Below are 11470 nucleotides of genomic sequence, written 5' to 3'. Positions count from 1 at the left end.
AGGAAAAGATCATGGTGTGGGTTAAAATGAAAAAGAAAGTGACAAACACATAAGCCGTGAGCCTGCTTCGCCTCAAGCCTTTCCCAGCTGACCCAGAGCCGGTCGTGGCGCACCATACGCCCGCCGCGAGCCGTTCAGCACCGCGGACAGTCAGACTAATGGGATATCGAACCAATGGGCTGTCGGACCAATGACATGGACCCATTCTTGTCGCCGCAAACGCGACAAACATCCACTAACTTTGACGGCGTTTTCTGCGAGCGCGGCTGAGCCATTTTGTACCGCTACACGTGTTTCTAGTCGGATTATGTTTACAAGCACAAGAGTTCAGCGAGCCAACGAAGCACCGCCCTACGGATTTACTATTGGTTCTGCAACGTAGGGAGTTTTTTTTTAAACTCTGAAATTGTATCCGCCCATCTAAACACAAAATCAGGGAGAAAGTCATCAGTCTTTAGTTAAGCAAAGTGTCTAAAGACTGACTTGTGAGCCTACTCCCTTCCCAAAGAACTCCAAAGAACGGCAATAACAATGGGTAGGTTTTGGGTAAGTTTAGACTCCTAAACCTGTGTGGCTAAGGTCAGAGAAAGATCGCCTCAGTAGAGAAAAGAAACCAGCCCTGACTCTTGATGGGAGGTAGGATGCAAACGACAGTCTCTGCTGTTTGAATCACTCTATATGCCCAACAATCCATCCTGACCTCCTCCCTAAGGTGTTCAGAGCATGAAAGAATATGAAAGGAGGGTTGAGTGACAGATTCTTGAGTCAAAGGACACATCAGACATTTTTTTTTAAGTTTCTCCTTTATTGTATTCATTAAAGACACACTGGATTCTCAAAATTGAGATGGCTAAGCAGGCGGCCAGCAGCTAACAGTACAAACTCCATAACCTGTGCTGAACAACGGCAACAGAGCTGACAGAGCTAACAGTGTTAACCAGGGGTGAACCAGAAGGGCGGGCGCTGCGCTTCTGCAACACTGCCGTCCCAATATTATTTGGAACTGCTGTATTAGTGCAGTGCAAAGTGATGGCGATGAACTAGCCAGTGGGACACACATGTACACCAGCATGCATGCATGGCTGGACTGGCTCACTACAACAAGCGACTGAGAAGCTCGGATTACAACACACAGAGGTAGCATTACGTCATTCTCTGCTTAGGATGCCATTACTCCACTATCTTTACACAGCAAATATATTGGTTTGCTGCTATATTAATGCACTGAATGTCAAATACAGACCCTTTAATGTAAATATCTGCAGATAAATGCAGTTTGTAAGTGATACTGTTGCCCTTCAGGAAAAGATTGTCAAAAATTGCTTTGCATGATAATCAAATGAATCAGCTATGGAAAGAATTTCCTGGTGGTCAGAAGCTTTGGTTTACTGTTAATGGACTGTCACACACACACATTTTCATTTTCAAACTTGTTTTCATTTCTGTGGACAGGGGTTGTGTGCATAATGTAGTTGTGCACATTTGTCTGTGACACATCCAGACAAATGAGAACGAGAGGGATGGAAGAAGTGAGTGAAGGGGAGGGAGGGTCAGCAAATTCTTTGATTACTGAACCTTGTCATTCAGATAGCAGAGGGCTTGAACACTTGGCGAACTCACCGGACAGCAGCGACACAGTCTTTTAAGATGAGGGCTCTGTCTTTCAGAGACTATGTGCATTTCTACTGAGCTGGATGTTATAGGTTTGTATAAAATGATCAAATAATGAGTTGGTTAAGAAATCAGTCCTGAACAATGCTGATGCTCAGTTGATTGTTTTGGTCATTTATCAAGCAAAATGCAAAACATTTGAAAGTTCCAGATTCTCAAATGTGAAGATTGTCTTTGTTTTATATCACTATAAATTGAATATCTGTGTGTTGTGGACTGCTGGTATGACAAAACAAGACTTCTGAAGAGATGACCTCAGGCTGTGGGAGCTTGTAATGGATATTTTTTGTCAGTTTAGGGCATTTTATGGACTAAAGAATTGATTAAATACAAATAACTGCAACCCTAAAGGTCGCTGTGATAAATATTGTAGCAGTTGTAATAGTCCCAGAAGCAGTAATGGATTTACAAATCTCTCAACTAATGCAGCATTTAGATGGACTCATGTAGCCTTTCATGTACACCTCTTCCACTAGGGGGCAGTAGTGGGAGTCAAACCCATGCCAGGCTCCTGTGAAGAGGATCCAGACTGTTGTTAGCCTTGATATACGGCTGCTGGAAACAACCCCTAAGTGCATCTCAAGGTTCATTGAAAGGGTGAATAAGATCTATAACTCTTGGGTTGATGTCGTTTCTCTGTCGTGTTGGACAGCGACCTTACAGACTTGTTTAGGTTATGGGTGAAAAAAGTGACTTTGTTTGGCCCAAAAATACTAAGAACACATACAAATATATAAATAAATAAATCAAGGTAGTCCTGCCGCATATGATATTGTCAAAGGTGTGTTCAAGGACCCAAATGTTTTAATTGGTTTGAAGATGAATGAACTAGCAATTATAGTTTTGTCTAAAAATCTGAAATCTCCTCGTCTTGTTATTTGGGAAGAGTCATTAAAACAGCACAAATAATTTCAGGGATTGTTGCAGATTTGGAAATGTTAAAATTGGACTCTTCTTGCACACCTAAAACAGCCTCAAGCCTTATATTCTGACACTATCAGTCAATATAACCCTGAAAGTGGAGTGCGTCTGTATTCTGTATTACGACAAGCTCAACACTCTAATGTTAAAAGGGATATAAATTCTTCCTGGATAAGTATAATGCTCATGTTTTATATTATAAAACCAACTATAATCAGTTGCGGAGACGGTTAAGGGTAAATTATCAAGGTAACTTGCTCGATCTTGTAGTAATTTTGACATCTCAACTGTCAGACGCTCCCTCTTCGTCCTTGCTCTCTCTGTGACAATGTGTGATGCACATAAACATAATGCAAATAACAATAACATAGTCTGTCAAAGCAAATTCAAGCTTTTAAACATCCCAAGAGATTCTATAGATACGTGACATCCCACAGTGACTCCAGCATTTGCAGACTGCTGAGAATAAATGTGTGTTACCGTAAGAGTGCAGCCTGCTGGAATTACCTTTCACAGTCAAGCAGCAGTTTAAACTGTCCAGACCAGCTGTGGGGGTGCTGGAGGCGCACGTGTGTGTGTGTGTGTGTGTGTGTGTGTGTGTGTCACAACCTTTCATAACAATACACACTTCTAAAAAATGTCCCTGCATTTTGGAGTATGTTTTCTGTTTCCTAAACTTATTCCAAACTAGTTTTTAAGTTTTAATAAGTAAGTCTGTTGCTTCTCTTCTACTACTGGCAGATTTTGTTTAACTTGTTCTAACATCTTAACGGCAGATTTTACCGAAAATCTCCTCCTTAATTAGCCTGAAAGAATTAGCTTAAACCTTGTTTGACAACAGTGTTTGACAATATTACATTTATATTGCACATTTGCATTAATGTCAGAGCTGTGTTGTACATTTCTTGATTTTGTCAAGTTTCGTGGTTTGAAAGTCATCAGCTTAATTATCATCAGCCCCATGAATTCTTTCTGTACACAAAGTTTCTGTTTCCATTTAGATGCACTGTGCAGATCCTCGAGATCTAACAAACATGCTGAATGCATTTTCATTTCCCCAACATTTACAAAGCTGTTTTTATTTTTGATTTCGAAACATGCATTGTTTACATCCATATTTACTAGCTTGCAGTTGTCTTATTGTCTTTCTTTCTTGCTGCATTTTACCCTTTTCCCACCAAAATTAGCGCATGTATGCAGGTTTTTTAAACACAGCATAACCTGCTAAAATTAGGCAACAGACTGACTGCTTTCCCATCGCGAATAGACCAGAGACAGCAGACAGGCATGCCTTTCTGGTTTTTTTGTTGTTGTTTTTTTGTTCTTGTTAGTCATCTTTGACATCATGGATGGGCCATAAATCAGGTTAGTAAACTGTAGAAAGCAGCATGGAGGCCAGTGAAAATGTTATGGTGGTTACTTCCTTTTCATAGCTCTTATTCAGTCTCACTCTCAAACTTCGTGCAGACCAAATTTGGAAAGATGTTCAAGCAGTGCTTCGATTTTGTGGCGGCGTATTATTGCATCATGCCGGCAGAGAGGCAAAAATTAGCGCATCCACCCAGTGTTGTATTTCCATCACTACAGATTGAAGTCAATTGGAGCTGAAGCCGTTAAATACCCATAAATACTGCAGAGACATTTGAATCGGGACTGAATGCTGATTGTAACCTTACCCATTAAATAAAAAAGCCAGATGTTAGTGGGTGTTAGTGGGTTTTTTGTCCAGGTATAAAGGGGCTTTAGTGTGTTTTTGACATGTTACCGTCACCTGTTGATCAGTAGATAAGTGTGAAAGCACTGGCTTTTTAATGTACCGCATGCATCCTTGTGTGTGCGCATGACAACTAACAAAATGGGGAGCCACACATAAAATATTGCTGTGTAGCATGGATGTGTCATCTACTGCAAACCAAATCTACCTAAGGGTACAAATAAAGTAGCCTGAACCTGAGTCCAAGTCTTGTGAATCAAAGCTATGTAATGCTTACACTGGGCAAAATATTCAAGACACCATGTTTTTATGGCTTCACAACAATGTCTTGAGCATCACTTTGAAAATCTTTCCTCAAGCTTTATAGGTTTCACCAGGTTTTGACCATGCAACATGTCATTGTAATGATCGGTCTAAGAGGTTGAGGCGTAAGAGCTGTGTGTATGTTGCACACAGACGGCCTAAAAAATCCTGTATTCAGAAATCTTAAGATATCTTTTCAGTAAAGTACACGTGGCGCACTCATGTGACGCCCAGCCTGTCTGTGCTCTCTCTACATGCTGTGCTCAGTCATTTCTATTTAAGAAAACAGTTTATTTTGTTTTCTTCTCAATTTGAACTTTGTCACTTCCTGTGGGCGGAGGCGTTATAGGTAACAAGGCAAAACTGCCAATGTTAAGATTCAAGGACAACTCTCTCTGTTGCAGCTTATTGCGTGTATTTTTATTTTGCAGAGCCGTCCTCCCTGACCCACAACACCACTAACTACTCTGACCCCCACCCCCTACCACCACCTCCATCCCCCCAAACCTAGACTCTTTGTCACCGTGGTGATTGGTAGACTAAACACCGTGCAATATTCACCAGATCCACATCCCATTGGATCGTTGCAAACATTAAGACGATACAAAAGGAAACAAAACTTGTGACCCTCCCCGCCCATGTGTCCCCCTGGGCTCCTCACACTCTCTATTTTAAGTGCACGGTCACATGGACATGAAATTACACACACACACATACACACATCGACTGAAGCCTATATTCTTAACATTCTTCAGCCAGTAAACAAACGGGCCGGACAGATGCATCACCCCCGGCAGACAGACAGATTCTGAGGGCTGGGAATGTTTACACGGTCCTGTCGCCCTCTGAGGCCTCATCCAGAGCTGGCAAGGACTCAGGCAGAGAGGGGAGAAACACTGAGAGACAATGTTCATCAAGACATGGACAGCAACTGATACCGCTTCTGATAAGCCTACAAGGAAGTGCTTGGAATTGTCTTCACGGCAACTGTAAAAAAAAACCAAAAAAAAACAGAAGTCTCAATTCATAACCAAAGTGTTGGAGACTGTTTTCATTTTAAGTAAGTGATACAGGATGGCTTCAGTTGATTTGCATCTAGACCTGCCCCACCAGCCTAAAATATCAAGCAAAATCAGTTACTGAAAAATTTGAGATGAGGTTTAGTGTTTGTGGATAAACAAGCTAGCTTTGTATGGAAAGCCAGGGGACAGAGCTGTGGGACTCTGCTGCTGTTGGTGCTGCAGAAGAGTCAGATGCAAGGATGACGGAGGTCTTCTGACATGCTCAGTCCCGGTGTGGATTCCTGAACCCAGGTTTGTCCACAGAGGATCTCTGCTTAGCGGTACAGGAGGAGTTTCGCCGCAGGAAACGCAGGAAGTTTTCTGAGGAAGATCCAGGAATCTTGCTTGCATATAGTCCCTAGACCGGAGGAACCAGGCTCTGAATTAAGTTCCCATGCCATAGTTCCTGGTGCCAAAAGAGTCTCTGCTCTTGGAGTAGTACTTTCAAATCAACCAGCAACTATCAGGGTGGAATTCATGCTAGAAACTGCCAACTAACATAAAAAGGTGTGGTTACTAACTTGTGTGTAGCTTCATTTACACAGTGAACAAGCCATGGGTGCCACTAGTATCAATACTGGGATGAGGGGCAGATATTTCTTGTGATAAAATATAGCTGTTCAAGGTACACAAAAAACAAAGTTTAGACTTATGCAGAAGTGATCCCAGTTAATCATCACTTATGATCCACCAGAAGTTTTTTTTTTTTTCTTCCATTTTTCTGTGTTTTACAACATTTATGGATGTGTACCCCCACAGTGCTCAGGTAAGATTGATGCTTTAAAAAAGATAGAGACCAGGTGCCAGACCATAAGCAGCAGGCCTCCAAGAGACACAGTGCCCTAAAACTGCAAATGTCACGAAGTGAAACACCAAACAAGACTGAATCTGTCGTTGGCCTTTACTTTTACTTACACTGGTTTGTGGACTCCCATTTCAAAGCCTTGAATTCTGCATTTTGGCCGTCACCATCTTGTTTTTTTGGAGCCAGAAGTGACCAAATTTAGGCAAGACGCTGATGCTGTGGAGTCTAAATAAAATGTAAATGGGGAGTTATATATAAAATCACCCTCTGTACAGTTGACATGAATGGGAAAATTTGCTATAGAGACCAAAATTGTTTTTTGCACCAGGCTGTTAACATGTTTATTTCCTGCTGTAAAGTTGGACATTTTAACATTGGGATCCATTCAAAGAACTGCAGTTTTTGACAACACATTCTCACTCCAACCTTGTCACATGTCAACGTTTGGTCATGGACTTTCCACATCCAGATTACACGTGTCAAGTACCACAGCTGTGTTGGTTGTTGACATTCTAGGACGCTGTGTCAAGTTCTGCCAGTTACATTCATTGTCTTCTTTCAAAATACACTTCTGTGTTCACAGGAAATTTACGGTTAACAACAGTCTCTTTCAAAATACATGCTGGTCCAACACCGCAAATTCATGTTATTTTCCTTCAACAACTAATGCATTTGGTTGGGTTTAGGCAACAAAAGAAGCTTCATAATCTCAGGTGACACAAACTCCGCTCTCCTGGGTGAAAGTCGGTGTGTGTTGGACCAATCCACCCCCCCTTCCATCCACCCCACTCAGACTGTCACCGCCTTATTTTCATTCTTGTTTCCCCTGATACTGCTGGGTGCCGTTAAACTATAATGGCAATCAGCTGGGTATCATGCTGCATATCGCTGCCCAAGCGCCAGATTTCTACGTCTTCGGAGTGAGACCACGTTGTTTTTGACACTTCTGTGCTGCCTTCATTTTTCAGCTCCGAAGTCTGCCGCTTAAGCAGAACCAGAGATAGTGTCATTTTTATTCCAAACATTTCTCTTCCTGCTCAAAACGTGGTGCCTTCATTACCCACATTTGATCCAACTTTAAGTTTGGCAGAGATTCAGGTGCGTGATGCTAGTGGCGGCTAATGTGGACTCAAGCTGCAAGCTTCAAGCAGAGATGAGGAGCCGGCTACAGAGGTCTGGTAAGAGCACCGATTTTGCATTTTCAGACTTGTAGACTTTAGACCCAACTGACACTGACTTAAGTAATGCCACTTGTTTTTACATTTTGCGCAGGCCCCTTTGGAGCCACAACAAAAGAAAGTTTTTGGAGTTTTTGGACTTCCCCTTTAACCAGGTAGTTTTAGTTGTGTAAACCTAACCAAACTATAGTGGTGACGTATTAAAAAAAAACCCTGAAACACTGTTGTAATGGAAGGTACTGAGAAATTACCTGTTTTGTTGTTTAAGGACATGTTGTTTTAAAATGGATGGCTTCACCGCCCTCCCATGGATGAGATAAGATAAAATAACTCTTAATTGATTCCCAAGGGGAAACTCAATAAGTGGGCTCTTATAGCATGAAGGTAGAAAGTTTGTGTCTGTTGTGGACTTTCTTTCTACTTCCATATCTGACTCACGTGTTAAATACACATTAAATTCTACATTTTTTTTTTTTTACTTTGAGAAGAAGATTTTTGGTGGCTGACCCTGAGAAAAGAACAGGCTTGTGTGCAGCACTTAGACAAGTCATGGGACCAAATGAGTACTAGCCAGCAGACATGTTGGAGTCCCAGCGGCCCCGGATACGAATGAACTGACCGCATTCTACCGTGACTCCACATCAGTCAAAAAGATATACGCCACTTCCTCCGCACACACACACACACACACACACACACACACACACAAACGCTAAGAAAAAGCCTCCATCCCCGTCTCCATCAGTCAAGTCCTGTGGCCGATGAACTTCCATCGTCTCCAAGGTTGATAACAAGCCTCTTAAGCTTGGCGGCTAATCAAGCTCAAAGGAGGGAGAGAAAGAGAGATAGTGGAGGAGAACAAGAGGTCTGCCTGTGGATGCAGTGATGTCTCTCTCTCTCCTTCCTCTTCATTTTCAATTTTCCCTTATCTTCCTCTCTCCACAGGGGGAGGCGGAGGGAGGCCTAATAGCCTGCGACGGGGGCTGTGGACTCTCCAGAGTCTCTCTACATACCAGTCATTTACTTTCACAGGAGAGGGAGAAAAAAGAGAAATGTCCTGATAAATCATGAAGGGTCACACGGCTTCCATGTTCCCCCCCGAGTCCCAGAGATAGAGAGCAAAGAAAAAAAAAAATTAAAGAAACAAAGAAAAATGAAAGAAAAACCAAAAACAATCTGTCTCAGTCGTCCGTCTCCTCTTTGATGTCTGTCCCATCAGACAAACAGCATGAAGCTGAAATAAACAGAAACAAGTGGCTGCTGCTGCTGCTCTCTGCGGTTTGCACTTGGGTTCAACTCTATCTATTAACAGACTTCCTCCGCATGCTTTAATGAGCTCTACTTGGCATGGAAATGTGAGCTCAGATTAATTTGGCTACTGTTTCATGGATGAGATCTAATCTGGAGTTTAATTCCACATTCTACCATTTTGATGTTTGTAGTTGTCTCGTAGAATCTATTTTTCAGAAGTTCAGGATGTAATTGTCTCTGATGTGATTTCCCAATTCACATTTCTGCATCCCCAAGAAGATTAATATGACCATTTGTGGAGATGTTTGAGTTTTTTTGACCACTGACTTTGTTGGAAAATGGCTCCGAGCCATGACAGCAGAGTTTTTTCGCTGCTGACTTATCTCTCTCGAGGCTTTTTTTTCTTTTTCTTTCACAACTCTTTATTTCCTGACATCTCACTCCTTTATGTCTAATCGTTTCCTCTGAACAAGTACATGGTATCACCATGGATCCAGTCCATGACAGTGATATAATGTGGGGAAACTGGGAGCAGCAAGCAGCTCAGAAATAGTACAAAATGAATAAAACACTGTCATGACCCAGTGAAGGGAGAGACACCAAGAAATGCTGTTAAATTAAGTTACATATTTATAAATCTATAAGGAGATGAGATTTGGATGGCAGTAAAGTCAGTGGTGTCAGTGAATGGGTGTGTGGGAAGCATGGTGTTGGTGAGGAAAATGATAAAGACGTCTCTCTGAGAGGACTCACTGAGGTGGCAGCTTATGTAGTAACTGGGATCACTGGGCCCAGGTGCTCCCATTCAGCCTAAGTGGATGGCCCGCCCACCAATTACATTACATGCACCTGCAGAAAAAGAACACACAAGGCATGCTGAAGGACCATGATGAGCACAAATGAATCAAACAATGAGGAAAATAATGCCCAATCACAACCAGTGTTGGGTAAGGGTTACTTTAAAAGTAATCAAAGTACGTTACTGCGTTACTTTTTAAAAAAGTAACCAGTTACTTTACTGCGTTACTCCCTGAGTAAAGTAACTCAATTACTTTAAAAGTACTTCCAACGTTACTCCCTGAGAAAAGTAACTCAAGCACGTTTAAAGTACTTTTGAGTATTCTACATTTCCTATTGGGCAATGGACCACAGGGCGCTAAGCCTACATTTTTTTGTCTCCAAAATTAAAGTTATGGACCACTTGCCCTTCACTGAGATCCAATTCTCCCATCACAGCCGTCACTTTGACCAGTAGAAACACACAACGATCTGCTGCCGTAGACAACTATATGACAACAACACCCCAGCATTTATAATATTTCCTCTAGGGATGTTACATTGGTTTTCTATAGGAAGCCTCAATGTCCGTTGGTAGTCATCCACTGGAAACGGAAAGGGGGTTGTTTACGACAAGGTTGTAGTCATTAATTTTTGCTTGCATTACTCTGATTTCATGTGTTAATTATTTACCATCCTAAATCCTTGTTATTAATGTAGTATGTGTACATTTAGACATTCTAGCGCACTCAATATGTCAGCCTGAACATCCATGTGTCAGTTCTACTTATTTACCTTTTATTTAAACACTGTTTGTTTTAAACCATATCTAACATGGAAACATTATAAATTGTGGGTCATTTTCTTCAGGCAAAGTTTGCAGATATGCGGACTTACAGAAAGTGTTCAAGAAGGGCTCAAAATGTCTGTGAAAGACGCCTAATGCCTTTGATGATTTGAAAGTCGGACAGCCCTAAGCCCTGGCAGATATACAGAGAAAGAGCCTCAGAGTCCATGAGTGAGGAGATTGGGACTAAGAGTCTACAGCTATCAGCTCTGTGCTGGTATAACATGTTAGCCTTGTCTCACATGCCAGTGTTAAGCAGATATGAACTAGCGCAGCTGAGGCTGAAGGGAATGCCATTGGTCTTCTGGTCATTTGGTCATAAGCCAAAGTATTTCTGACCCAATGATGGCAGTCAGTCCGTGAAATGAAATATTGGACACTTCAACTATTTCACAACTCAGTGCTAATGCAGGAAGTAGTGTACCCTCAGTGTAGCGAGGCAGAAAGCAGGGGTGTGGTGGGTGGGTGTGTAGAGTGCTTGACTTTCATGTGGGAGACTGGAGTTTGCATCCCATAACAGGCCTGCAACTAACATTCCCCTTTTTTATGTGACTATGTGTAACCACAATCTTTCCCCAAGTGTTTAAACTGCCAAACCCACCCATACCTTAACCATGATTTAACTGCCACAACTGCAGTATCTCTCTTAGCCTAACTGTACCATCGCTGCCATATCCTGAATGCTTCATTTCTCATAATTCATTTGCAAGCTGCATTTTTAAACTCTTGTAGCCGTGCATGTGAAGAACCAGTTATTCATCTTCATTGTTAATATCACACCGAAGCCATCGTATGCAGGGAAAAGGCATGAGATATTGTTATTGTACTTCCACCTGGTCACTTGTAGAGGCTCAGAGAGGTCAGAGATGTTCAGATTGGCAAAGTTTCTCCCTCTCTCATCACTCTTCCTCTTCCCGTGTCACTCTCTCTCATCTCCTTCCC

This window comes from Epinephelus moara, chromosome 3 (genome assembly GCF_006386435.1).
Source record: "Epinephelus moara isolate mb chromosome 3, YSFRI_EMoa_1.0, whole genome shotgun sequence".
NCBI lineage: Eukaryota > Metazoa > Chordata > Actinopteri > Perciformes > Serranidae > Epinephelus > Epinephelus moara.
The sequence above is the reverse complement of the archived record's forward strand: the minus strand, read 5'-3'. Positions refer to the sequence as shown.